Raw genomic sequence first — 27405 nt, forward strand, 5'->3', positions numbered from 1 at the left:
TATTGTATGATTTTATGATAGCCGAAAAAACACTGGTAGCAGTTACTTCTTTAAAATATCTGGCAGTATGCGTACGGAACGATTTGAAGTGGAATGATCATATAAAATTAATTGTTGGTAAGCCGGGTACCAGGTTGAGATTCATTGGGAGAGTCCTTAGAAAATGTAGTCCGTCAACAAAGGAGGTGGCTTACAAAACACTCGTTCGACCTATACTTGAGTATTGCTCATCAGTGTGGGATCCGTACCACATCGGGTTGACGGAGGAGATAGAGAAGATCCAAAGAAGAGCGGCGCGTTCCGTCACAGGGATACAGAGTTATTTGGAAACCGTGATAGCGTTACGGAGATGTTTAGCAAACTCAAGTGGCAGACTCCGCAAGAGAGGCGCTCTGCATCGCGGTGTAGCTTGCTCGCCAGGTTTCGAGAGGGTGCGTTTCTGGATGAGGTATCGAATATATTTCTTCCCCCTACTTATACCTCCTGAGGAGATCACGAACGTGAAACTAGAGAGATTCGAGCGCGCACGGAGGCTTTCCGGCGGTCGTTCTTCCCGCGAACCATACTCGACTGGAACAGAAAAGGGAGGTAATGACAGTGGCACGTAAAGTGCCCTCCGCCACACACCGTTGGGTGGCTTGCGGAGTATAAATGTAAATGTAAATGTACTATTTGAAGCGAGATTCGTCCGACCAGGCAACATGTGTCCAGTAATCAACATGTCGGTGCAGACGGGCGCAGGCGAGGGGTAAAGCTTTGTGTAGTGCAGTCACCAAGGGTAGACGAGTGGGCCTTCGTCTCCGAAAGTCCATATCGATGCTGTTTCGTTGAATGGTTCGCATACGGACACTTGTTGATGGCCCAGCACTGAAATCTATAGTAATTTGCGGAAGAGTTGCACTTCTGTCACGTTGAACGATTCTCTTCATTCGTCCTTGGTCCCGCAGCGAGGGCGCTGATTTGATGTGTTACCGAATTGCTGATATCCACGGTACACTCGTGAAATGATCGAACGGGACTCTCTCGGAGATGCTGAGTCCCATCGCTCGCGCGCCGACTATAACACCACGTCCAAACTCACCAAAATCTTGATAACCTTCCTTTGTAGCAGCAGTAACGGATCTAACAACTGCGCCAGACACTTGTTGTCTTACGCAGTGTGTTACAAAAAGGTACGGCCAAACTTTCAGGAAACATTCCTCACACACAAATAAAGAAAAGATGTTAGGTGGACATGTGTCTGGAAACGCTTAATTTCCATGTTAGAGCTCATTTTAGTTTCGTCAGTATGTTCTTCCACCTACGCTCAATGGAGCACGTTATCATGATTTCATACGGGATACTCTACTTGTGCTGCTACAACATGTGCCTTTACAAGTACGACACAACATGTGGTTCATGCACGATGGAGCTCCTGCACATTTCAGTCAAAGTGTTCGTACGCTTCTCAACAACAGATTCGGTGACCGATGTATTGGTGAGGTGGACGAATTCCATGGCCTCCACGCTCTCCTGACCTCAACCCTCTTGATTTTCATTTATGGAGGCATTTGAAAGCTCTTGTCTTCGCAACCCCGGTACCATTGTAGAGACTCTTCGTGCTCGTATCGTGGACGGCTGTGATACAATACGCCGGCCGCGGTGGTCTCGCGGTTCTAGGCGCGCAGTCCGGAACCGTGCGACTGCTACGGTCGCAGGTTCGAATCCTGCCTCGGGCATGGATGTGTGTGATGTCCTTAGGTTAGTTAGGTTTAAGTAGTTCTAAGTTCTAGGGGACTGATAACCACAGCAGTTGAGTCCCATAGTGCTCAGAGCCATTTGAACCATTTTTTGTGATACAATACGCCATTCTCCAGCGCATCAGGGATTCCTTGCGACGGAGGGTGGATGCATGTATCCTCGCTAACGGAGGACATTTTGAACATTTCCTGTAACAAAGTGTTTGAAGTCACGCTGGTACGTTCTGTTGCTGTGTGTTTCCATTCCATGTTTAATGTGATTTGAAGAGAAGTAATAAAATGAGTTCTAACATGGAAAGTAAGCGTTTACGGACACATGTCCACATAATATATTTTCTTTCTTTGTGTGTGAGGAATGTTTCCTGAAAGTTGGGCCGTACCTTTTTGTAACACCATGTATAGGTGTTGTGGACTGCAGCGCCGTATTCACCCTGTTTACATATCTCGGTATTTGAATACGCACGCGTATTCCAGTTTCTTTGGCGCTTCAGTGTAGTATCGACACTTTACACTCGATACCGTGTCACTAGACGTGTTGTGACCCGACACGACGTGTCCCGCCACTCACTGAACGGCCGGCGTGGGTGTTCAGGTGCGTGTGGTTCCGTCATTAGGGCGTCAGCGCCCGCTGCAGGGCAGGTGGCGCTCCTGTAGTGTTGTGGTCTGCTCCGCTGGAGCACGCAGGCAGCGTCCGCTTAATCCGGGAGGGGGAGGCCCCGGTTTGTTTGCGAGCTGCCCGCCTGCCTGCCGCCTCATTAGGCGCCGGCTGTAATTAAATCTGGGCGAGATTTGCCGTCGTCCAAACAAGCGAGCAGGCTGCCCGCCCTTAAGTGTTGATTAAAAGCTTGCTCAGCGGACGGCGGCCCGGCGCTAAGCAAACACGGCGTGTGCTATACCCCGAGATGCGTCGGCTCCGCCAACTGCAGTTCCGGTCTGGCGCCAGAGTAAAAAAGTGGGGATCGCTAACTGCGGGGTTTACGGGGCCATGGAGGGAGAGAGAATACAAGAAGAGGGAGCCTGCGGGTCGAACACACCGGCTTTAGACAGGAGTAGACGGTTACTTAGTTCAAAAATGACTCTGAGCACTGTGGGACTCAACATCTGAGGTCATCAGTCCCCTAGAATTTAGAACTACTTAAACCTAACTAACCTAAGGGCATCACACACATCCATGCCCGAGGCAGGATTCGAACCTGCGACCGTAGTGGTCACGCGGTTCCAGACTGAATCGCCTAGAACCGCACGGCCACACCGGCCGGCGGTTACTTAGTCATACAGCTTTTAGTAAATAATAAAGTACCGTACAGTGACGTATAAAACTTACAGACGAAAGTGACTTCCGCCTCACGTGTCATGCCAGCTGAAGCCATCCATCGGTGATTTGATTCGACAGAATCACCAAACTGCCAGGACGTTATTTGCTATATTTCATGAAGTGTTCGAAACAGTCAAATACATTTTCTACTGGATTAAGATCGCGTGAATAATGGGGCCAGTCGAGATGCTACAGGGTGTTGTTCGACAGGCCAGCCAAGGTTGTTATGTGGTGTCTAATTGTTCGTCAACCCAGGAACGTACGCGTGCAGTCCCGTAAACAGGGCTGTTGTCATCTTGGAGGACTCGAGTGCCCATAGCATGCTCACCATGAAGATGTAGGGGGAAAAGGGAATAATCTGGATACCGACGTTATTGTAGTAAATGTCCTGGCTTCTTCACGGTAACCCGTATGGGCGAGCGCTAGCCAAGGTACGAGAAACACCGCCGAAGCACCACAGAATGACGTCCGTCCTAACCCTACTCTCCAGACACTGCGCGTGAAACGCCACGTTGGGCCGTCGGTGCACTAATCGCCTTGCATGATGTCAAAATGGGCAGAACTGTGGCTCCTCGGACCACACTTTGCTGCTACAGTCAGCTACTTTCCAGTTTCTGTGACGTTTGGCTGGTTGTAGATACACAGCTTCATGCGCCGCTGTGCTAAATGTCCCTTTACGAGGTATCCGAATCCAGGAGTCGTTCTATGCAGTTTCCTTCGGAATGTCCACTCGGAAACTGGTCGAGAATGACGCCATTCACTGAGACCAGCGTTCTATGTCGGGTGTGAAGCCGACTGCCACTGATGAGACGCTCTACCCCTGACTAGCCCAGTTAGGATCTTTTTATGACACTATTCTGTCGCCTTGTTACACGGCTGCGAGCACTAAAATATTCCTTGGATACATTGTTGTACAGTCCGCTTTGATACACCAAGAAATCGGGTGACTTCATTCACGCTATGATCGTGGTCACGTCCAAACATAATAGCTCCTTTCTACCATTCTGTCACGTCTCCACCTCGATCTTTTTTTTTTTAAATTCATCCGTCTTTTGACTGGTTTGATCCGACCTGTCACGAATTCATCTCCTGTGCCCCAACCTTTTCATATTAGAGTGGCGCCGACCGCGGTGGCCGCGCGGTTCTAGGCTCTGCAGTCAGGAACCGCGCGACTGCTACTGTCGCAGGTTCGAATCCTGCCTCGGGCATGGATGTGTGTGATGTCCTTAGGTTAATTAGGTTTAAGTAGTTCAAATTTCTAGGGGACTGATGACCTCAGATGTTAAGTCCCACAGTGCTCAGAGCCATTTAAACCATATTAGAGTGGCACGCACAACCTTAATTTGTTTGGATGTATCTCAGTCTCTGTCTTCTTGTACAGTTTTTACCCTCTACATATCCCTCTAGTACCATGGGAGCTATTCCACGATGTTTTAAGTGATTTTCTGTCATCTCATTTTATTACACTGCTTCTGCACAACCGAATGGTACATTTACATCTCTTCACTGCCGTGGCCTACGTCAGTAATGGAGCGTCACATGGCTCTTTGGTTCCAATTCTAATCCATCTACAGAGTTACAAAGCGGCCAGTGTGCTCCTTCGAGGGACGGACAGACAGACAGACATATACTGTAGTTCGGTGAACCGACGTAGAGTAGCACGCGCACTTGCCCGTCACATTTAATGCAGTATCCGGAAAAGGCTTACACGGAGTTGCAAATATGATGCTCCTGCAGTAACGCTAGATCATATTATATTTCGGTGTCCTATATTTGCCAAGGCATATGATTGAAAAGATTGAATGTGATGAAAACAAAACAGAAAATTGTGCTGGGTGGAGTCGACATTTCATCAGTTGAGTAGGCAGACAGTACAGTAAGTAGCAGAAGCTAAGAAACTGTACCAGCATCCAAGAATGCTTTAAATGGTTGCACTGTTCGGAAGACGACACAGAAATGGTGACAATCTGGAAGTAACGTTTGAGTGAGTTATTCAGGTTACGTAGAAGATAAAGCGTCTGAAATGGTAGTTTTGTTGTAGAATTGCTTTAAACTTCAAGAAAACGTAATGCGGGAAAACTTACGAAATTATGTACTCGTTACATGCGCAGTAAGATAATTCCCCAAAACTCGAGCTTCGCTATAATTTTTGTGTAAGGGCCGATCGAAAAGTTTCCGTTCGAAGGCCATAGTCCAGAATCGGTATGCTAACCAGACAAAATCGCTGTGATCACTGAGGCAATCATTCCACCGAGACACGAGGTTGAAGACACCCGTTTGCTAAAATACTGTATCGTGCTGCCTGAAAAGTCCGTAACTGCCTGCTGGACGTCCTCGTCCGACAGGAATCGTCGACTCTTCAAGGCGTTTTTTAAGAGATCAAATGCGCGATAATCGCTTGGGGAGAGATCATGACCGTATGGGGACGTGTGTTATCACGAAGCAGCAGAACCCCTTGACGGTGGTTTTCGACAGACGTGCTGACACGTGCACATTCTCCATTCTCCGATGGATGTCTACCGATGTTTGTCCTTCGTCAACCAAGAAAAGAATAACAGCATGTTGGTCCTGTTTGGACACATTTGGTAATAACGTCGTCATAGTTCACGTTTCCACCTTCACCGCTCTCACGTCGGAAGAACACGAATCCCACAGTGCTCCCTTGCCTTCGTGTCGCTGCTCGTATACCCGCATCGGCGTCGCGTTACGGTGCATGTACGCTGCAGCAACACTCTCAAACGGATAATTTTTGCTCGCCCCATATACTAAGGACCAATCTGCCTCCTCTTCTAATGCGCAAGATATTCAACTAAAATTATTACCAGACATATGCAAAAATATAGTTTAATCAAGCAAAAGGATGTGCTCCTCAAACAAAAGCGAAGATAATACTGTGGGCCACTTGAAAATCGTAGGAAACTAAAGCAAGGTATCACTGTAACTGAGATTCTACATTGTGAGAATGCTTTTGACTCAGTTTGCACAAAACCTACAGCACCATACCTCGATAAACGACGCGTAGATTCAAGTTATGTTGGTATAATGAAGATAGTGCTGCACATGTCGATCGACCCATTAGATTTCTTGTGGATAGTGAGTGATTTGGAATGAAAAGGGGGGTCAGATGGAGGATTCTATAGCATCAGAACTGTTCTCGGTAGTCCTAGAGGTAGCATAGACGTGATTAAATTGGAAAAACGAAAAAGAAATTCATGATAATGAAACGTGCCTATGTCACATTTTTTTGTTGGTTACATGGCACCGTTACCATCTAGCACAGATAATCTTCAAAAACTAACTGAAGAATATAACAGAGCAAGTTTGAAAGCTGTTCCAAAAACAGTTTAATAAGACTGGAATAAGGTGTTGGGAACACACTCGAAAGAAAATACTACAAATTAACGATGAAGTCAGAGAAACAGTTAAGGAGTTTTCGTATTTAGGGAAGATGAAGACCATTATCAGGTGGACAGCGAAATAAATAAACAAAAGAGTGAAAATAAACAGCTGTGATTTTGGTAAAATACATAGATGACTCAAATCTAAGTTTTTAATACACTCCTGGAAATGGAAGAAAGAACACATTGACACCGGTGTGTCAGACCCACCATACTTGCTCCGGACACTACGAGAGGGCTGTACAAGCAATGATCACACGCACGGCAAAGCGGACACATCAGGAACCGCGGTGTTGGCCGTCGAATGGGGCTAGCTGCGCAGCATTTGTGCACCGCCGCCGTCAGTGTCAGCCAGTTTGCCGTGGCATACGGAGCTCCATCGCAGTCTTTAACACTGGTAGCATGCCGCGACAGCGTTGACGTGAACCGTATGTGCAGTTGACGGACTTTGAGCGAGGGCGTATAGTGGGCATGCGGGAGGCCGGGTGGACGTACCGCCGAATTGCTCAACACGTGGGGCGTGAGGTCTCCACAGTACATCGATGTTGTCGCCAGTGGTCGGCGGAAGGTGCACGTGCCCGTCGACCTGGGACCCGACCGCACCGACGCACGGATGCACGCCAAGACCGCAGGATCCTACGCAGTACCGTAGGGGACCGCACCGCCACTTCCCAGCAAATAAGGGACACTGTTGCTCCTGGGGTATCGGCGAGGACCATTCGCAACCGTCTCCATGAAGCTGGGCTACGGTCCCGCACACCGTTAGGCCGTCTTCCGCTCACGCCCCAACATCGTGCAGCCCGCCTCCAGTGGTGTCGCGACAGGCGTGAATGGAGGGACGAATGGAGACGTGTCGTCTTCAGCGATGAGAGTCGCTTCTGCCTTGGTGCCAATTATAGTCGTATGCGTGTTTGGCGCCCTGCAGGTGAGCACCACAATCAGGACTGCATATGACCGAGGCACACAGGGCGAACACCCGGCATCATGGTGTGGGGAGCGATCTCCTACACTGGCCGTACACCTCTGGTGATCGTCGAGGGGACACTGAATAGTGCACGGTACATCCAAACCGTCATCGAACCTATCGTTCTACCATTCCTAGACCGGCAAGGGAACTTGCTGTTCCAACAGGACAATGCACGTCCGCATGTATCCCGTGCCACCCAGCGTGCTCTAGAAGGTGTAAGTCAACTACCCTGGCCAGCAAGATCTCCGGATCTGTCCCCCATTGAGCATGTTTGGGACTGGATGAAGCGTCGTCTCACGCGGTCTGCATGTCCAGCACGAACGCTGGTCCAACTGAGGCGCCAGGTGGAAATGGCATGGCAAGCCGTTCCACAGGACTACATCCAGCATCTCTACGATCGTCTCCATGGGAGAACAGCAGCCTGCATTGCTGCGAAAGGTGGATATACACTGTACTAGTGCCGACATTGTGCATGCTCTGTTGCCTGTGTCTATGTGCCTGTGGTTCTGTCAGTGTGATCATGTGATGTATCTGACCCCAGGAATGTGTCAATAAAGTTTCCCCTTCCTGGGACAATGATTTCACGGTGTTCTTATTTCAATTTCCAGGAGTGTATGTCCGAAACGGGAAGTATACAACTTGTGTTTATCAGTAACCCCTCCAACCCCGACTGTTTAAAGAATCAAGCTACCAAGCGTAAACTAGTTTTAGACGTTGGAATAGTTTACAAGTGAGTTAACATGCCAAATATATGACGTTAAGCGTGCAAAATCTTGGGTGAGAGACTCCTTTTTAAGAAAAGCTATTTTTTGACGTATCTCAACGTTAATGGCGTCATATCTCCTGACGAATACGTTGTACAATGATTTAATTTTGCAAACACATCTATTGGTATATAACGATACTGTCTACAAAAAGTGCCGCAAGTACAGTTAGTAGTAAAGAAGTAATACATTAAAACGTCACGCTTGATGCTGAAGTTTTACTGCTTGAACAGAAAAATGTGGTGAGCGACAAACGTCTTTCTTTTCATTATTTTGTGGTGGGATGGCAGAAGAAGTTTAGATCTGTTTCGAAATTACGTGTGAAGTTTGCTGGAAGTCGTTACGTGCTCTCACTCTCAAATGTTGGATAATTTGTGCGTTATGAGCTACGCTGCCTCAAGAGGTAAGTTTCTAACTTTACTATTGGACGTATTGTGTCAACCCTTTAATGTAACATTTTTACCTCTTGATGAGCAGATTACGACAGCATTTAAAATTTTCAAATTCGGTCACTGATTATATGGGGCACTAAAAATCTAATTTTTGCTCCACTGGAAACCGTTACATAGGCAACCTAAAGCTGACACTGTGTGTTCGTGTAGATGTTTTAGCTGTTTAGTAACACATGTTACCAGTTCTGAGTTATGGCAGCGAGACACTGACTTTCGCTATGGAAATTATTCAAAACCTGTGGGTTACTCAGCTATCTACGGAGAGATACATGTTGAGAGTTGCTACGAGCAACAGGAAAACAAAGAAATGACCTGCGGAACAGATTGGAGTGGAAGCGCGACTGTAAATGTAACGAGGACGAAGTGGGGAAGGGCAAGACATGTAGTCAGATGAGTGAGTGGTAGGTGGACCAAGCAAGTTCTTTGTTGGATTACAAGACATGAGAAAAGACCAATATGAGGACGTAATAGCAGGTGGGGTGGATAGCATCAAGAAATAAGCCAGGGCTTGAGTATAGTACAAGATCTTAACGCATGGGAAAGTCTGGAGTCTTTATACAGTGGTGCGTGTCAGATTACCGATGGCGGTGAAGAAGGAATGTACTCGAATAACTTTAAATGCAAACACTTTAGGTTAGGCTTTACTGTGACTGTTACTGGTATCGAATGAAACAACAAGTCTACTGTTACCAGTCACTGTTTATTTACCTCCACGATAGGTTTCAAAGGCTTAAGCCCACATCATCAGGTGAATTTACATTTGTTGTTATGACATATGTGTGTGTTGTGTTGCGAATTTCAGTGGGAACTTGTGGCACTGTCTCCAGTGGTCAAAGGTTCCTTTCACTGTCTCAACCCGCTACGGTCGCGGGTTCGAATCCTGCCTCGGGCATGGATGTGTGTGATGTCCTTAGGTTAGTTAGGTTTAAGTAGTTCTAAGTTCTAGGGGACTGATGACCTCAGAAGTTAAGTCCCATAGGGCTCAGATCCATTTGAACCATTTTCAACCACTGTCTCAACACATCAGATGTATACTGTCATATTTCGTAAACAAAATTGGAGTCTGGAAAAACTATGATATATATTTTGTAAACATGTGATGTGTTACGACAGTGAAAGGAACCTGTAACCACTAGAGACACTGCTACAAGTTCCTCCAAAAATTGTAACACAATACACACATATGTGATACTAAGATATGTAAATCCACCTGAATATGGAGGTTTAAACTTTTGAAACGCGTCATGGGGATAAGTAAACAGTGACTGGTAACAGTAAACTTGTTGTTACATTCATACTTAGATAACTGTTGTGTGGGAAAATGGCTCTGAGCACTATGGGACTTAACTTCTGAGGTCATCAGTCCCCTAGAACTTAGAACTACTTAAACCTAACTAACCTAAGGACATCACACACATCCATGCCCGAGGCAGGATTCGTACCCGCGACCGTAGCGGTCGCGCGGCACCGGACTGTAGCGCCTAGAACCGCTCGGCCACTCCGGCCGGCAACTGTTGTGTGAAGGCAGTAATTGCCGAGTAAAAATGGGAGAGATCAGGAGATACAGGGTGGGCGAAATGAAACCGTTATTGTAAATATTTCTTGCGCCTTAAGATAAGCAACTCAACTTACAATTAGATCATCCGCTGCTAGTCTGGATCATGTAAGCTGGGCTGCCTTTCTTAAGGTTCTAACCTTAGTTCGTTCATTTGTTGTAATAAAACTTTAGGATGTGACAAAAAATAGCGTAACTTGTCGTAAATCCGTAACTATCCAAATACGAACATTGTGGAACAGGAATAGCTGGGTTAATTGTACTTAACTTGATGAAATTGAAGTCTTGACGATAATCTCCTGGGTTGCTTCTTCTTGAACAAGCTTGTAAAAATAGACTCTGGCAGCAGTTTTTAATTTCACGTTTCTCATTCAACAAATACTAATGGCCATAATATCATTTTAACAGTTATGTTAATATCCGATTTCGATATGCTTTTACATTCACAGTTGACATAAATTCTCATGTCCAATTACGATGATGTAACAGTTCAAAGAGCGAGCACAAAACATGCCTGCTTCATAGCATACATCACAACGAAGAGTCAGCTTTGTTCAGCTAAAGACATTGCAAAATCTACAGCTTCAGTGTGGGTTGTCTTTCTAGCTTTTTTTTTTTTTTTACACATTTATGATGCAGGTTAATAACGTTATAAAAACAATAAGAGAAATTTGTTAACATCAGGTACAGAGTTAAGTGTTAGGAAGTCTTTCTTTAAGGTATTTGTCTGGAGTGTAAACGTGTACGGAAGTGAATCATGAACGATATCCGGTTTAGACAAGAAGAGAATAGAAGCTTTTGAAGTGTGTTGCTACCGACGAAAGCTGAAGATTAGATGGGTAGATCACTTAACTGATGACGACGTATTGAATAGAGTTGAAGAGGAAAGAAATTTGTGGCACAACTTGAGTAAAGCAAGGCATTGGTTGATAGGACACATTCTGAGACATCAAGGGATCACCAATTTAGTATTGGAGGGAAGTGTGGTAGGTAAAAACCGTAGACGGAGGCCAAGAAATGAATACAGTAAGCAGATTCAGAAGGATTTAGGTTGCAGTAGTTATTCAGAGGTGGAGAGGCTTCCACAGGATAGAATAGCGTGGAGAGCTGCATCAAACCAGTATTCGGACTAAAGACCACAACAAAAACAACTAGGACAAATGCTGTACAACTATCTACTGACTAGCATCGGTTCAAGAACTGAGGAATAATGACATCTTACTTCATACTGACATGAGAACAACAGTAGGCCACATCTGTACCGACAACTCCTCCGTCATTTCTCGTAAATGCTACTGACTATCATACATGCATCCTTAGATGAGGTCGCTCATACATGCCCATGCGGTGTCGCTAGACTCGAAGGTAACTCGGTTCCAATCCTGGTAGTGAATGAAACTTCCGTCGCCAGCATTTGGACGGCCAGGGGAGGAGAGGTAGCGACAAATTTTCATGATTATCAGTCTTCGTGCCTGTCCTGGGTTAAATCCCAAAGCTCTCGGCAGTGTCCATTGGAGTGAGGGCATACGACACTCTTTTATTGTGATCCGTTGATCGGATGGAAATGTTAAGCTCTACGGCCCTCTTGGTGCAGTTCTACAGGAGTAGGCTATGTGACGGCATTATGTATCATTCTCTCCTTTTTCATATCAGCAATATACAACACAAACTTAACGCTACACTATTCTCACACCCATTACATGTACCCACACTCCACAAACACACGCACATCACAAGAAAAGGGGCCAATGTGCGCGAAGGTACAACCCTTACTCCGATAGGTGCTGAAACCAACCAACGATGCCATACGATATTTCCATTGCGTTGTTCTTTCGACTAAGATGATTGTTGTCCAAATAATGTTTTACATAATGAAGTATTAAAAATCGGTTCCCAGTGAGTTTACGATAAGCATCCTGTCCCTGTTCTCGCTAGTTTGAAAGAATTTATAATTTCTGTATGCAGCAGCAAGAATTTTATAACTCACGTGAAAACTCAAATCTCATTTATGATACGAAGCTAAATTAAGTGTGTAACCTCCCCACAAAATAAAATAATATGAATAATACTCTCATTTAGCGTAACTACCCAACAGTGAAAATATAATACAATGTGACAAACCTATATCCTTTCAATAATTGACAGTCAATTTAACCTGGTAAATTTTGGACGTCAGCAATGCTGCGTCATGGCCCTGATACATCATTCTGAATAAACTGAAAAATCTTACCTTAATTAGATCGCCGGATAACGCGTATATATCTGCTCCAATAAGAAATTTTCCTGGGGCAGCTATGTGCAATGCTGGCCGATAGATTTGTCTTTTCAACAATCGGGATTGCCAAGGATTGGAGAAATTAGTGAATTCTTTAAATTGAGATAAATGTCAAAAGTTACTGTTTATGAGAAAGATTATTATTAACAGATTTTTTTAAACATTTACATGGGACTTGATGTAACAATACTACATATGCGCGAGGCTGCTTTTACCTTATCCTACAACGCTTACGCTCCGCCGTCGCTGCACAGGACCGGCCCAGCCAACACGGTACACCAGACACGACTGCTCGCTAGCAACAACTTACTCCTACTGCCACACAGTTCCTACTGCAGTCAATACTGCTCTTTGGTCTCATATTCTCTTCTAGCTTACATATCGCAGGCAGCGCGTGAGCAATACATCGAAATTACATCAGCTCGAGTGCGCTAGCAACAAATTCTTTAATTATGGACCTCTTATAAGTGCTATCATCGGATACTTGAAGCCGTATAAAATAACCCTAAACTCCATCCGAACACGCCTCGGAAGGCCCGGTGGTAACGACCGACCGCCGTGTCATCCTCTGCCGATGGTTGTCAATGGATACGGATATGGAGTGCCGTTGGTCAGTACACCTCTCTTCTAGCCGTTGTCAATTGCCGTGACTGGAGTCGCTACTTCTCAGTCAAGTAGTTCCTCAATCGGCCTCACAACGTCTGAAAAAAATGGTTCAAATGGCTCTGAGCACTATGGGACTTAACTGCTGTGGTCATCAGTCGCCTAGAACTTAGAACTACTTAAATCTAACTAACCTGAGCACATCACACACATCCATGCCCGAGGCAGGATTCGAACCTGCGACCGTAGCGGTCACGCGGTTCCAGACTGTAGCGCCTAGAACCGCACGGCCGCCCCGGCCGGCACACAACGTCTGAGTGCAGCCCACTAGCCAAAAGCGCTCGGCAGACCCTGACGGTGACCATCCAAGTGCTAGCCAAGCCCGACAGCGCTTAATTTCAGTGATCTGACGGTAACCGGTGTTACCTCTGTGGCAAGGCCGTTGGCTGAAAATGTAAGCACTACTGAAATTCTTTATAGCAATATGATGACAATCCGAAACTTGCTCAAACGCCAAACTCTTTGTTGATCCTCTCTACCAGTTGACTACGGTGGTTCGGAACCAAACGGATACCAAGACTTCTAATACGTTAACTGTATTCTCGAGTCTTCCTCTAACGCTGATGTCTGATTAGATCACCCGTGTAAATTCCAATTCATTAGTGCGCACTACACTGTATTCCCGCAATCTGAGTGCGTAATGTCTCGAAACCACAAAAGGAATTAAAAACCAAATATCCTGCAACTTCCAACAGAACAATGTTGATATTGGTGCATCTACACGTAAATCATCCCCTTTACTCCGCAAAGAAGATCGCTGTGATGAAACAAGTTACAAAAATGACTAGATCACCACCTAATGACAATCACACCTACAAATAGCATTTGAGTGAACAAAAATAGAGATTTTGCTTCGATCATAAAGTGCTTTCACTCTAATAAATCATAGAAGGAAAACAACAATGAATCAGAAGCTTGGGAAACGGTATTTTTAAGTGTCAAAAAGAACACAAAGATTAACACTGAGCGCTGTTGGCAGTGGACATCACGGTGAATTACGGCAGATTTACGAAACAGATTACACAAATTCTCGCTGTTCTGTTTCAATACAGAATATTAAGAGTTTACCGTATCATGTGATAATGAAAACGATTTGCAGGTTATCTTTAGTATGTCACATACTTTGGGCAGATCGATTTGACTAAAAAACATTCTGCCACATGTATGACAAAATTGTCCCCACAGTCAGGAAATACTATAATTACGAAAACCGAAGTAACAGTAAGGAGGATGGCAACTAAAGAGAAATTAGATGCCAAGAATTCTTTCTATTTCTGTCCAGCAGATGGAAAAAGTGTGTGTAGGCACACACATAAAAACTATCCATGTCTTGCTTTCAACCTTGAAGTACCTTTACCAGGCAAATGCAAATGAAAACAAAGTGTAATTATGGAGTTATGAATTCTGCGTTTATTACAAACAAGGCAGCCAAATGTAAATTCATTCGGACGAGAGGAAAGGTGTGTGTGTCACAAAATTATTTGGCTACAATTATATGAATACACCAGAACGGTTGATGCAGAAGAAAGTTGTGTTGGTTGTGAAAGTGAAACGCATCGCTCGCTCTTCCAGTGTGGAATGCTTGTCGCTGAGCTGCTGCACCTGTCGCGCTTCTGTCGCCTCCGCTATCTCGCCAGCCGGCTCTGCAACTCTCCTGCTCCGCTTCCTACCGCTTGTCAACACAGATAACAGCCGCAGTTTGCGTCGTTCCACTCCCAGGGGCTCTGGTTCTTCTATAGCGGTTGTGCAAGGGCAAGGGACGGATACATATTGACGAAGATAATTTATATTTGTTATAATTGTCTCATGATATACAATGAAGGAGCCAAAGAAACTGGTATAGGAATGCGTGTACAAATACAGAGATATGTAAACAGGCAGAATACGGCGCTGCCGTCGGCAACGCCTTTATAAGACAACAAGTGTTGACACGCAACAGTCCATTGAAACCCATTTGAAGTATATAAGTCCTGTAATTAGTAGGAGCATCTAGAATTAACATAATTACGTGCAATCTGGGACAAATGATCGAGTACATTGGTCAAAGTCATTTCTTTGAAAATGAGATGGATTTGTGTTAAAACAATAAATAAATAAAAGTCTGTTGTTTTTAAACCAAAACCCAACTGAGAGAATCACAGTTGATTAGACAATTAAAATGTAATTAGCGAAAATGTTATAAGTGGCATGTAAACATAGGTAGTTCTTTAGGTATTTTGTCAACAATAAATAAAATGTATATATTGCCACAGTCAATGGAAGACTTGGAAACATATATATTGGTAGAAACATTTTACGATCCAAGTATCTTTTGTATTTTATAAAAATAGTAAAAGTATTGTTAATATTTTATGTTTGAATATTTTCACACTTCTGAAATGTTAAATACGTAAAATTCGATAAATGTGTTTGCCCTATAAGTGCCAGTGCAACTGTTGTAATTTGTCATTAATGTTAAGACAAAAGTTTTAATTGTAATTTTATTGAAAATCCTTTACAACAATACCGAGGATTGTACGGATTTATATATAAAGGGGCTGCCATGTTGGTACGGGAGAGCAGTGTCTTATTAACTGCCGTGCAAGAAGCATGTAATGACTTAAGGAAGATGTACGTCGGTACAAATAGGAAATGACTGAATAAAAGTTCTGAAACTTATTGTTTGTATTTATTATTCATGGCGTAACAACCATTTGCAGTCGACAACATGAGCCTGAGCCAGCAGCAGATTTAAAGAAAATGGATGAGTTCACCCTACAAAATTATAGCTTTGTTAAATAATAATAATTTCACAGTGTCTGATGCAGTTGTTAGATGGGTTACTGCTGCTACAATGGCAAGTTATCAAGCTTTAAGCGTGTTTGAAGGTAGTATTACAGTCGGCACCCGAGCGATGGGACACAGCATCTCTGAGGTAGTGATGAAGTGAGGATTTCCCCGTACGACCATTTCACGAGTGTACCGTAAATACCAGGAATCCAGTAAAACATCAAATCTCCGACATCGCTGCAGCCGGAAAAAGATCCTACAAGAGCAGGAAAAAAGACGATTGAAGAGAATCATTCAACGTGACAGAAGGGGAACGCTCCCGCAAATTTCAGTGCTGGATTATCAACAAGTGTCAGCGTACGAACCATTCAACGAAACATCGATTCGGGCTTTCTGGGTCGAAGCCCCACTCGTGTACCCTTGATGACTGCACGACACAAAACTCTACGCCTCGCCTGGGCCCGTCAACACCGACATTGGACTGTTGATGACTGGAAACATGTTGCCTGGTCGGACGAGTCTCGTTTCAGATTGTATCGAGCGGATGGACGTGTGCAGGTATGGAGACAACCTCATGAATACGAGGACCATGCATGTCAACAGGGGCTGTTCAAGCTGGTGGAGGCTCTGTAATGGCGTGGGGCGTGTGCAGTTTGGACCTCTGATTCGTCTAGATACGACTCTGAGAGATGACACTTATGTAAGCATCCGATCTGATCACCTGCATCCATTCATGTCCATTGTGCATTACGACGGACTCTGGGAATTCCAGCAGGACAATGCGGGCCGCCACACGTCCAGAATTGCTACAGAGTGGCTCCAGGAACAGTCTTCTGAGTTTAAACACTTCCACTTGTCACCGAACTCCCCAGATATTAATATTATTGAGCATATCTGGGATGCTTTCGAACTCGCTGTTCAGAAGAGATCTCCACCCCCTCATACTCCTACAGATTTATGGACAGCCCTGTGGGATTCATGGTGTCAGTTCCCTCCAACACTACTTCAGGCGTTAGTCGAGTCTATGCCACGTCGCGTTGCGGCACTTCGTGTTCGGGTAGACCCTATACGATATTAGGCGGCTTACCAGTTTCTCTGGCTCTTCAGTGTAGATACGTTTCTAAACTTAATAATTTTCGAACATTTCCTTATCGTTGCGATTTCATCAGGTGTACATTGCTACGCTTGGAGTAAAGAAAGTAGATCTGACTGTGCTTGTACCAAGTTTTGGGTGCAGTAGGGTTGGAGATGCTGCTTGTGTTAGCATGTGAGAGGTTTTAAACAATGGTACGGTACTTAGATCCGAGATAGTAACAGTATTTGTATAAATATATGGCGGTGACATTCAGGTAACGTACAGAATCAGTCAGTGTGATCTGACGAACGATAAGGGGTCGTCCAAAGGGGAAATGTTTTGGAAGACAATAGTGAGAAAACGGATTATATCTTGAGTGCTGGAGACGAGACGTGGGAAACTGTTTTGATAGTGACGTGTCGGTGAAGAGGTCGGGGGCAGCCATTTCAGGTGTTACCAGTTTGGTGGTGGTTTCTGTCTTTCATTTGTAGACGTAGGGCGCGTGTGACAGGTTACAGGTACGTACATATGAGCGTGGATTACTGTTTGGGACATTGTTTTGTAAGTGATTAGATTTGCAGTGGGGAGAGGTGAGTTTTTTTTCGTTTATGGGTCAGGTGGTCATTGTAGGTAAGGCTTTTTTGGCAACAGTATGCTGGAGTTTGAGATCTGAAAGTTTTTTTGTAATGTCGACGATTGCAAATGAGTAATTAGGTAATATATGATGGGAGTTATAGAATTACGGAACATTTATGAATCAATGATTTACACATATCTGTGTTTACATAGCACCTGCATGTTTCATTATAATGTCCTTCAGACTGGTATATACGCCTTCAAAGGGCTAAACTGACGATAATAAAAATTTGTCACTCCCTGTGCGAGCTTCTCAAAGTACTAGCATAGGGGATATGGACAATATACAAGTGGAGGTTTGGGTCGGTCCGGGAGGGGTGTATGGATAGCCGAAGTGGTTTAGGTGACCGCTCACAATAATCAGAAAATCTGAGTTCGAGTCCCCGTCCGGCACAAATTTTCATGTGTCACTAATAAAATGTACAGCTGGCGTCAAACCATATTCGCAGTGTAATGTTTATATTTCAGTTACCACATTCAAATACGATTTATAAAGTGGTGTACCATAAACTTCAGTGACATATAGAAACCCAGCTGCCAATATCGAAGACAGAAACATTGACACTGGAACCGTCGACGCATTCGAAGTGTGTCGTGAATTTCGTTAGCGAACACCACCACCGAACTATTTAGTTCACAGCCTGTGACATAATCTCCGATTAAAACTGTGATACAGAAAATGTAGAATGCATTTCTTTTATTTACGTGTATGATCACAGAACTTAAGAACCTTAGACTACTAGTTTCGGTCGGCAGCGACCATCTTCAGATCTCGGTGCTAATTTGCTGCTTCAGTTTGCAGAGCCCTTTGACTCTGTCGTAAGCCAGACATGGCACTAGTTTCACAGGCTGCGACGTATTCGCGCATTAAAATTGATCCAGGAAGTGTTCACTCTGTAAACTGAAGCAGAAATTCAGCTCAGAGACCTCAAGATGGTCACTGATGACCAAAACAGGTAGTCTAAAGGACCAAACGTTTTGTGATCGTTAACGAAAATAAGAGAAATTTCTTCTGAACTCTTAGTTGCTCTCTGCAAGTGATGCTAGTAATTTTAACGTGCATCGAGTGGTGTTCGCAGTTGATTTACATTAGTACGCTGCCGCACAAGCGGTAATGGCAGTGCTGAATGCTCACCCCGTTTACAGCGATGCGAATCACGGCGCCAGGATGTGCTTAAAACAAGAGGAGGGAATCAGGTGGAGAGATGGGATGTTGCATGTTGCACGTGTGTCAATCGTATTCACGTGTACGGACGCGGTGAATCCCAAATGAGCGGGTAGCGTTGTTCACATTGAGAAATTTAGCTCTGTGGATCTTTTGAAACAGCACGATGTTGTGGCAACAGCACCCGTACAGTATCGCGTCTCTACAGCACATGACACATTACGATTTCATTCTTTCATTCATTCACTCATTTCATTCATACATTCATCGTGTTTTGTAGGTTAACAAGAACACTCATGGATATGAAATGAGTCAATGTATGTTTCAGCAAAATCTGTATTCAAAATAAGCTATCACGATACCTCTGGATGCTATTCATCACAATACCAGCTAAATTTAATTAAGTTAGTTTGAAAGATAAGTGTAGCTTTGAATAAGAAGTTGCTGCTTCCTCATTTATATCAGGTAGCTGCTCTTTATCTGCTGCTGTTAGCTTAATACTTACTTGATTACACTGGTATTTTTCAAAGAAAATATTTATTTACATCTGTAAATACTTCGTGCTATCTATATTGCATTATTGCTTGCCATGCAATTTTACAACGAAGGCTGCTAGCTGCCAAGTAGCGAACAGAACTTTTCAGTGCTAGTGTTTAGATAGTCAGCGTGCAGAAAGAGTGTCTAATGAGGTATGTTTTTAATTTTCATTCCACCAACCTGGTACCCTAGACAAGAGAGCAAAGTCTCATGAGGAGGGACTTCTGGGAACTTATAACGCATGTAACGCAGCAGGAAAACCTTAGTTTACATGGAGGTGTTAGGGTGTAAATTAATATTTCGCTGTTTTTTTTTCTAGGCTTGTTTTACTTTCGAAATCGACAAAAATGATTTCTGTCAGCTAATATTGTATGTACGACTGCAACGTTTTCTTTCCTAATTGTCAACCTGAGTCTTTATTTTTCACATAAAAAGGCGAAAAAGTAAAGTTAAGAGTTTAATGTCCTGTTGATATGGAGATCAACAGATCAGGAGCACCAGCTCGGTGGACAAGCCGCTGAGCTACCCTAGTGTTTGTGAAAGGTATTTAGAGAAACTACTGAGCACTTAAATTCGGAGGACCGGTAGGTGACTTTATCGCAGCTGCCCCGGAGTACGTTTGTCTACAGCACTGGCTCGCCACAAGCTGCTGTGATCTATTTCAGGAGTCATCCAAGTATTTAAGAAAATAATTTAGGGGAACCACCATAAAACCTAAATCCGGGGGATCGGAAGGTGATTTTATAGCAGCTGCCGCAAGACACGCACGTCTGCAGCACTGCCTCATCTAGGTCGATGAATTCTTAAATCAAGTGTTATAAGAACGAGTTGACGAAAAATGCGAGAGTGAAATGTATGACCAACACGGCGACACTGAAATTATCTTATATGAGCCGCAGCTCCCAAAACGTCTACAGAACTGTTTGCAACATTGGAGAAGGTACTGCAGGTTCTTCTCTTGTTTCCTTAAATCACTCCAGTCGAATGCTGGGATATCTCCCTCAGCAAGGCCTCGCGTGGTTGTATTTCTTACCTTTCTTCAGTCGAATTAGTTTCCTACTTTCATGATGCAAATGCCTACAGAACGTTCAACTCTAACCTTTCTTTACTCCTCTTAATCGTCTTGATCGAATTACACGCTAAAAGGTAATGGAAAGAAGTGTGAAAAATCTGTGACCAGTGTGCCGTCGACTTTCGTATTATTAGAGACGGATGAAGTATTGGCTCAGATGAACAAGGATGGAGTAGGTATATGACGTAACCTGTCTGAGGCATTTGCTTGAGTTGCGTTACATAGTTTCACTTTAATGCTGACTTTCACGCATGAAAGGTCGCTTGCACATACGAAGTTGACGACTGACAGGATTCCACAGTGATGTGTGGGTCACATTTAAAATTGTTTCTTTCGTGTTCTGCGTGTGTGTTCCCACATAACACGAAACAAACGTTTAAAAATGTATAATGTAATTTTTATGCTTGGCGCGTTAAAGGAATAAAACTGACAGCCTACGGTGGTTAAAATGGCTCCATCGTGTAGACAATACACTGAGCCTGTGTACCCCTGCACGAATAAATCATAAGAATTGTACAAATTGCGATGTTTGTTTCTCATAACTTCAATTCAAGTAGTATATCAGTTCAATTTCGATTGTACATAACACACAATTCAGGCAACCGCAGGTTTCTACGTGTATCTTTCTGAGTTGTTTGATATAAGGTACATTAAATATGTTTTCCCGCGCGTATAACTACGTGTGAATGCGCTATATAAACCAAGTGCAACTGTGGTAAACGTGCCAAATTACGCTAACACTAAATGAATGACAGAAACACAAGCTGTTCGTAGTGGGGTACTATTTCATTAAGATGTTCGATCACACCGGATGTCCGATAATTCGACAATGTGGTATTACATATTCATGATTATATCACGTTTTGGAGTGACCGAGGTGTTGGGCAGGACCTAGAGTGACGAAACATCTTGGTGCAGGCTTTTGGATGCAAGTAAAAGATTGTTACAATTAATAGAAGAATCGTTCCTATATTCATGACTTGAAGATCATTCATCACAGAAAATTTAACGTTAGAAACAATGTTTTAAAAACGTAGTGTAATTGTGCAATATGCATGTGCATATTATTTTGTCAATTTTACGTATTATGAGAAGAATAATTATTTTTATTTTGAAATGTCGCCGATATTGTCGTCTTGACGTGTGAATTCTGACGCACCTAGTGTAGGAATTAAGTTGATACGCTTTGGATAGAAATGATATTAACGGGACAACACCTTGCCTATCCACCCATGTTAATTTAGGCAAGTATCTAAACCATTTCTGAAAAAAAAACTGTTTGATGCTGGACCTTAATATTTTTACTGTATGTTACATGTGCCAATAGAGTCAGCTGTATTAAAATCAACTTTTTCCATTGTATAGTTTTTAAGAAATACTTTTTTAAATTTATTAACAAAAATATTTAGTTTTTTTCTGCAGAAAATATTTTTTTGTGAACTTCCTAATGGGAGAATATCTATGAATGTAGTACCAGAGGCGGCTTTTTATGTTATGCAGTATCTCTGAATATTTCATTCCTTTATCTATGATAGTTTCTGATATAATGGGGCATATGTACTGAAAATTTTGGTTTGCGGGGAAGTGACTTTAAAGAAAAGACTTTTATACTTTGTTACTTACAGTTAATTAAAACTGTCCTGCTGCATATGCTGGCCCTTTTTTGGCCTCTAGCAGGTCTTCCAGCTTCTTTCTCACCTTCCTGAATGTTTGTCTTGCTTTCTTGGCCATATTAGATGCAAACCTGTCTGCATCGACTATCCTCATTTTATCGCAATGTTGCATCCCAGTGATCATATTTTCACTAGGATTAATTTCCAGCTTCTTCAGTACCCAGCACTTTCCAATATTATCACAACTGAATGTAATAACAGCATCATGAACTCCTAGTTTCATTGTATGCATGCCTACAGATACAGTTTTAGAAAGGCGGTTGCAAATTATGCTGTTGCAACATTCATTTGGGTTCTGTGTCTACCCATGCAGACATTTCCTTAGAAGTACAGGATGATCCAAGTCTCCGAAAATAGGTTTAATTCATGTAATAACAGCAGCAGGAAGAGAATGCTGTTGAGAATAAGATTCTCCAGTTGCCTGAGCCCTACTGTATTTGCACCAAGAATTTTCTCCTGACAGACACAATCCATGACGTGGCTTATCATCAATAAAGGACTTGTGGAAGAATATGGCCCAAACATCTCTGTTCATTGCTTCCAGATTTTCTTTTTTTCTCCTAATTGCCTGCCCATAGTATACCTGCAAGTTTTCTATTTCAATTTCTGTTAACCGACCCTGTCCGGTCAACAATTTTCCATCAAACTTTTTTCGTCTCATATCAAGAGTTAGTTTTCTCAGTCTTGTTCCCAAACGGTTTTGAAAATGGTCTACACATTCTATTTTGCTAATAATGGCATCTCCATATGGCTTAGAGTTAGCCACATTTTTTTATTCCTTACTGTCACCAAATATTTAGTGTTCCGTTCGCCTCTTGTTTCTACGGAGCGATGAAATATTTGTTGTACTTTATCAACTTCCATACCACCACTAGTTCCTCTAAAATTAACTATACAGTTCCACTCTTTATGTTCATTGTCTTTACAACGTTTGCAACATTTAGACATTATCTCCACATCTAACACTTTGTCGGTGTCTATACTCGTGGCAGTCACTACCCCATTCAGGGAAGTATGTCCTCTTTTCTGCCAACTTTCATCAAGTGCAACTGCAATATCCGAACATCAATCATTTTCTTCCACTGCTTCCCTAGCAGCCAGTTTCATGCTTTCCTCACTGACCTCACATACAGATTTCTCTAATATTGCAGTCAGTTTTTCAAATTTATTTGGTGGTTTATGTAAATTCATCACTGAACAAAATGTTCTCCCTGCAGCCATGCCCTTGCCAATGGATCGTTAGGCATAAACTAAATAGTATTGATTTCATAAGGGCCACTTGCATCTGGTTTTTAAGAACGATAAATGAAATCACATTTAGTGCAAATTAAATCCAAAGGAATTGCTAAGCCTTTTCTCCCACTGGCACTCTCAGAAATTTTCACACTCTGTGACTTACCACAATGTCTACATTATACAAATTTAAAATTACATCTGATAATCTTTTAAAATTTATAATAATGTTACTGTACCTCTTGTCACTTACAGTAAATTCGTTGTAACTCTCTTGAAATGGTGAGAGCTTCTTTGATGATGCACTTGTTGAAGAATTACAATTAGAAATATCGTTGCCGGGTGACATAAACTCTTGCACAGAAAGCTTTCTAAACTTGTTTCCTCTAAACTATCGTTTCTTGAAAATGCCGTTACCTTTCGTCATCTTCAATAAACACAAAAAACACACGTAAACAAGCACTGTAAATGTAAGTATAACAACTACTCGCAATCACACTTGAACAAAACTAACCTCATGTTTGAAAGGGTGTTGTTTACAAAAATAGCAGAAACAAAAGAATACCGACCGCTGCATTTCAAGGAAAAATCCCTAACGTGCAATGTAGGGGATATACAGATCTAAAATATATGCAGAAAAGTGGGTGACGGAAAAGTGGGCGTGGCACATAAACACAGGTGGTAGGAAAACGCTCTTTAATTGCTCGAAAAAATTTTTTCAGTAAAATCCTTTTCAGAGTACTTAATCTATCGAAATATGATGAAAACCGAAAATCGATGTTTTTCGATCTGAACCACGGTGTAGTCCCCTTACTGTAGAACTAACATATGAAACAGACGTACATCAGTTTTCGCAATCTATTAAAAAAATTGATTAGCAACCTCAAGCTGAGGAGCTAACAGGCATGGTGGTTCTGCTGTGATGTAAGCAGTCATTGTAAATCCAACACTTAATATCTCCGTCATTTAATTAGTTGTATCCATCACCGACATCATTAATAAGCACAAATAATGAACTGAAGGAACCTACGAGGGCGTGCAGGAAAGTAATGCCTCCGAATTTTTAGTGTGAAAAGGTTTTCCAATAAAATAAGTGTTATTGATATTCTACATCTTCATTCTTCGTGTCTACATATTTGCAGTCCTCTGCCGCTGGAGGGCTCCAAATTGTAGAGTGCAACATGGCGGTGTGTGACGTAACTATGCTGATGCATGAGAAACAGCGTACTGCAGTCGACTTCCGAATTCGAAGAGTTCGTCCACAGTGGAGCACCTTTCTCCTTTAGCATGTCGATGCTAGACCACACACCAGCTCTGCGACGTCTGCAACAAACCGGCGTCTCGGATTCACTGTAATTGAAAATCCTCCATACAGTTCCGACTTGACCCCATAAGAATTTCATCTGTTTCCAAATGTTTAAGAACACCTTCAAGGACTTTACTTGAAGAATGATGAAGCGGTGCAAGCACAGACTTCATCAACCAAGTCAAACATGGTACAAACTAATCTCCAGGAGGAGGAAATAAGTTCGTCGCCAGGGTGGCTCCAATGAGAAATAAATATGTAGATATGAAGTGGAATGATGTAGAATGTTAACAATTTAAATAGCGCTAAAAGTTTTCACACAAAAATTCGGAATCACTATTTTTTAGCAAGCTCTCGTACAACTCCGTAGCGCGCATATGAACATCAACTAAGACAAGTATTTACAGCTATTGTACAGACATTCCTGCACCTATGGCCTTTACGAAATTTTTGTCTGGGTATCACATCCTGTAGATTCTGAATGACAACAATCCATCGCAATGAGTATCGCTGTTACTGCTGTTGTTGTCTTCAGCACGAAGACTGATTGCCTCTTCATCTGTGAACAACTTTTAGCAACCCACATCCATTTGAAGCTTCTTATTGAATTCGTGCCTAGCTCTCCACCTACGATTTTTACCCCCAGATTCCTCCCCACATCCCATCACATACCTCTCTCTCTCTCTCTCTCTCTCTCTCTCTCTCTCTCTCTCTCTCTCACACACACACACACACACACACACACACACACACACACATATACACATACACACACAAATTCCCTCCATTACCAGACTGACAATCCCTTTGTGAATCACGATTTCGTTACTTCTATTAAAATACTCTTTATTTTGTATATTTCACTACTGCATAGGTTCAGCTGTGCAGTCTTTCTCAAGTGTATGGTATAAAGACATAGTTTCGGGTAAAAAATCAAAATTTACTTTGGTCATCTATGGTTAAAATACAGGGTAGTGACCATCGGAACATGAAGTGAAGTTCAGCTTATCGATGCACGCCAAGCTCCATAGTTATTATTTGGCACGAAGTGGACCAATAAGCTGAAGTTGGCTTCGTGATCTGGTGGTCACTGTACTGCATTTGAACCACGGACACCTAAGGAAGTGCATGGTCAGAATTATCTTATGAATCAAGGAAAAAAAAAAACACTAAAGTAATTTGAAAAGTTATTCTCTGTCTCCTGTATGTCATTAATACAAAAGAACTATTTCTTATGAGAATCATATTCACAGAAAACCAATGAAGTATGTTATTGTTATGGTGTCCGGAGTCACACAGTACAGAACTATTTAATTTATATGCGACATATAAAAGAAGTTATGAATTATTCACACGAAAAACGTAAGGTAGCAAAAGAAAAAAGAGAAAGTAAGCAATAGCAGAGGATTATCACGACCCCTACCCCCTTACCCAAGAAACCTTTCGTAAAAGATTGTACATTTTTACGTATATCAATTGCCAAGTTTCTTAGGTAACTTTCGGAAAATAAAATAGAACGAAAACAGTCTAAAAATGAAAGAAATTCTTGAAAATTACGAGCAAAGTTATGTTTAAGACACGATTCTCGTCACATGGCTGAGATTTCGGCCGCTAGCCAGGTAATGGCACCGTTTAACTGGTTTACTGTATCTGTTAGCATCAACAAAGCAGATGCAGATGCACTTTTAGAGCCAGCAAACCACAGGGAATTGAGCAAGGCAAGACAGGAAAGTCCGGCCGCTGTGGTCGAGCGGTTCTAGGCGCTTCAGTCCGGAACTGCGCTGCTGTCGGAGGTTCGAATCCTGCCTCGGGCATGGATAAGTGTGATGTCCTTAGGTTAGTTAGGTTTAATTAGTTCTAAATGTAGGGGACTGACGACCTCAAATGTTAAGTCCCATAATGCTTAGAGCCATTTTTGAAGACAAGAAGGGAAGGGCCTCCACCATGGAGGGAAGAAAAACAGGAACAGTGATTTTCCTGACTGTTGGCGGAAACGAATGGAAAAACCATCCTTTACGTCGAGATGCCCGCATAGCATTGTCTGCAAACCTGTGTTCACAGTCATAGAGGGTAGGTGGATACTTCGATTTTATATCGCGTAAATTATTATTCTTGAAAGTTGTGTTTAAACGATTCACTAAGCATAAATGTAAGTTATTATTGTAGACAATGTGATCAAAATGATCCGGACACCAATTAGCAGATACTGGTATGGGGTTAGACCATCCTTCACTTACACGACGACACGAACTCTAATGGCGAACACGTTGTAAGAAGTGTCTGAATGTCTGTGCCGGATTAATAACCCATTCATGCTCAAGAGCCGAAACCAAAGAAGACCATGATGTTGGATGCTGGGATCTGAAGCGATGTCGACGTCCTAACTCAGCCCAAAGATGTTCCATTGCGGTAAGGTCGGAACTCTGGACAGGACAGCCCATTTCAGAAATGTTTTTGTTCACAAACCACTGCCTCACAGTTGCTGCTTAATGAAAGGGTGCACTGCCCTGCTGATACAGTCATCGGCTCCTGAGTGTTTCTGCACTGTACGCAGTAGACAATACTGTAAGATAAATTCATGTTATTTCAATTTCGTTTTTTCTTAAGTACAACGAGACATCAGCCAGACCCCGAGAAGCACCCCTGTACCGTGACTGCACGTCCTTCGTACTTCACTGTTGGCACTACACATGATGGCAGGTAACGGTCTCGAGGCATTTGCCGAACCCAAACCCTTCCAGCGGATTGCCACAGTGTGTAGTGTGACTTATCACTCCAAATCTCTGGTTTTTCGCCCTGCATTGGCCAATG

The 27405-nt window shown here is 42.9% G+C and overlaps 1 protein-coding gene across 1 annotated transcript in view; it reads right to left on the reverse strand.

Annotated features, from left to right (window-relative positions):
* Positions 1-27405, reverse strand: part of LOC126268159 (uncharacterized) — a 449091-nt gene that overhangs the window by 92164 nt on the left and 329522 nt on the right. The gene's annotated exons all lie outside the window — the stretch shown is intronic.

Source organism: Schistocerca gregaria, chromosome 4, assembly GCF_023897955.1.
Source record: "Schistocerca gregaria isolate iqSchGreg1 chromosome 4, iqSchGreg1.2, whole genome shotgun sequence".
Lineage (NCBI taxonomy): Eukaryota > Metazoa > Arthropoda > Insecta > Orthoptera > Acrididae > Schistocerca > Schistocerca gregaria.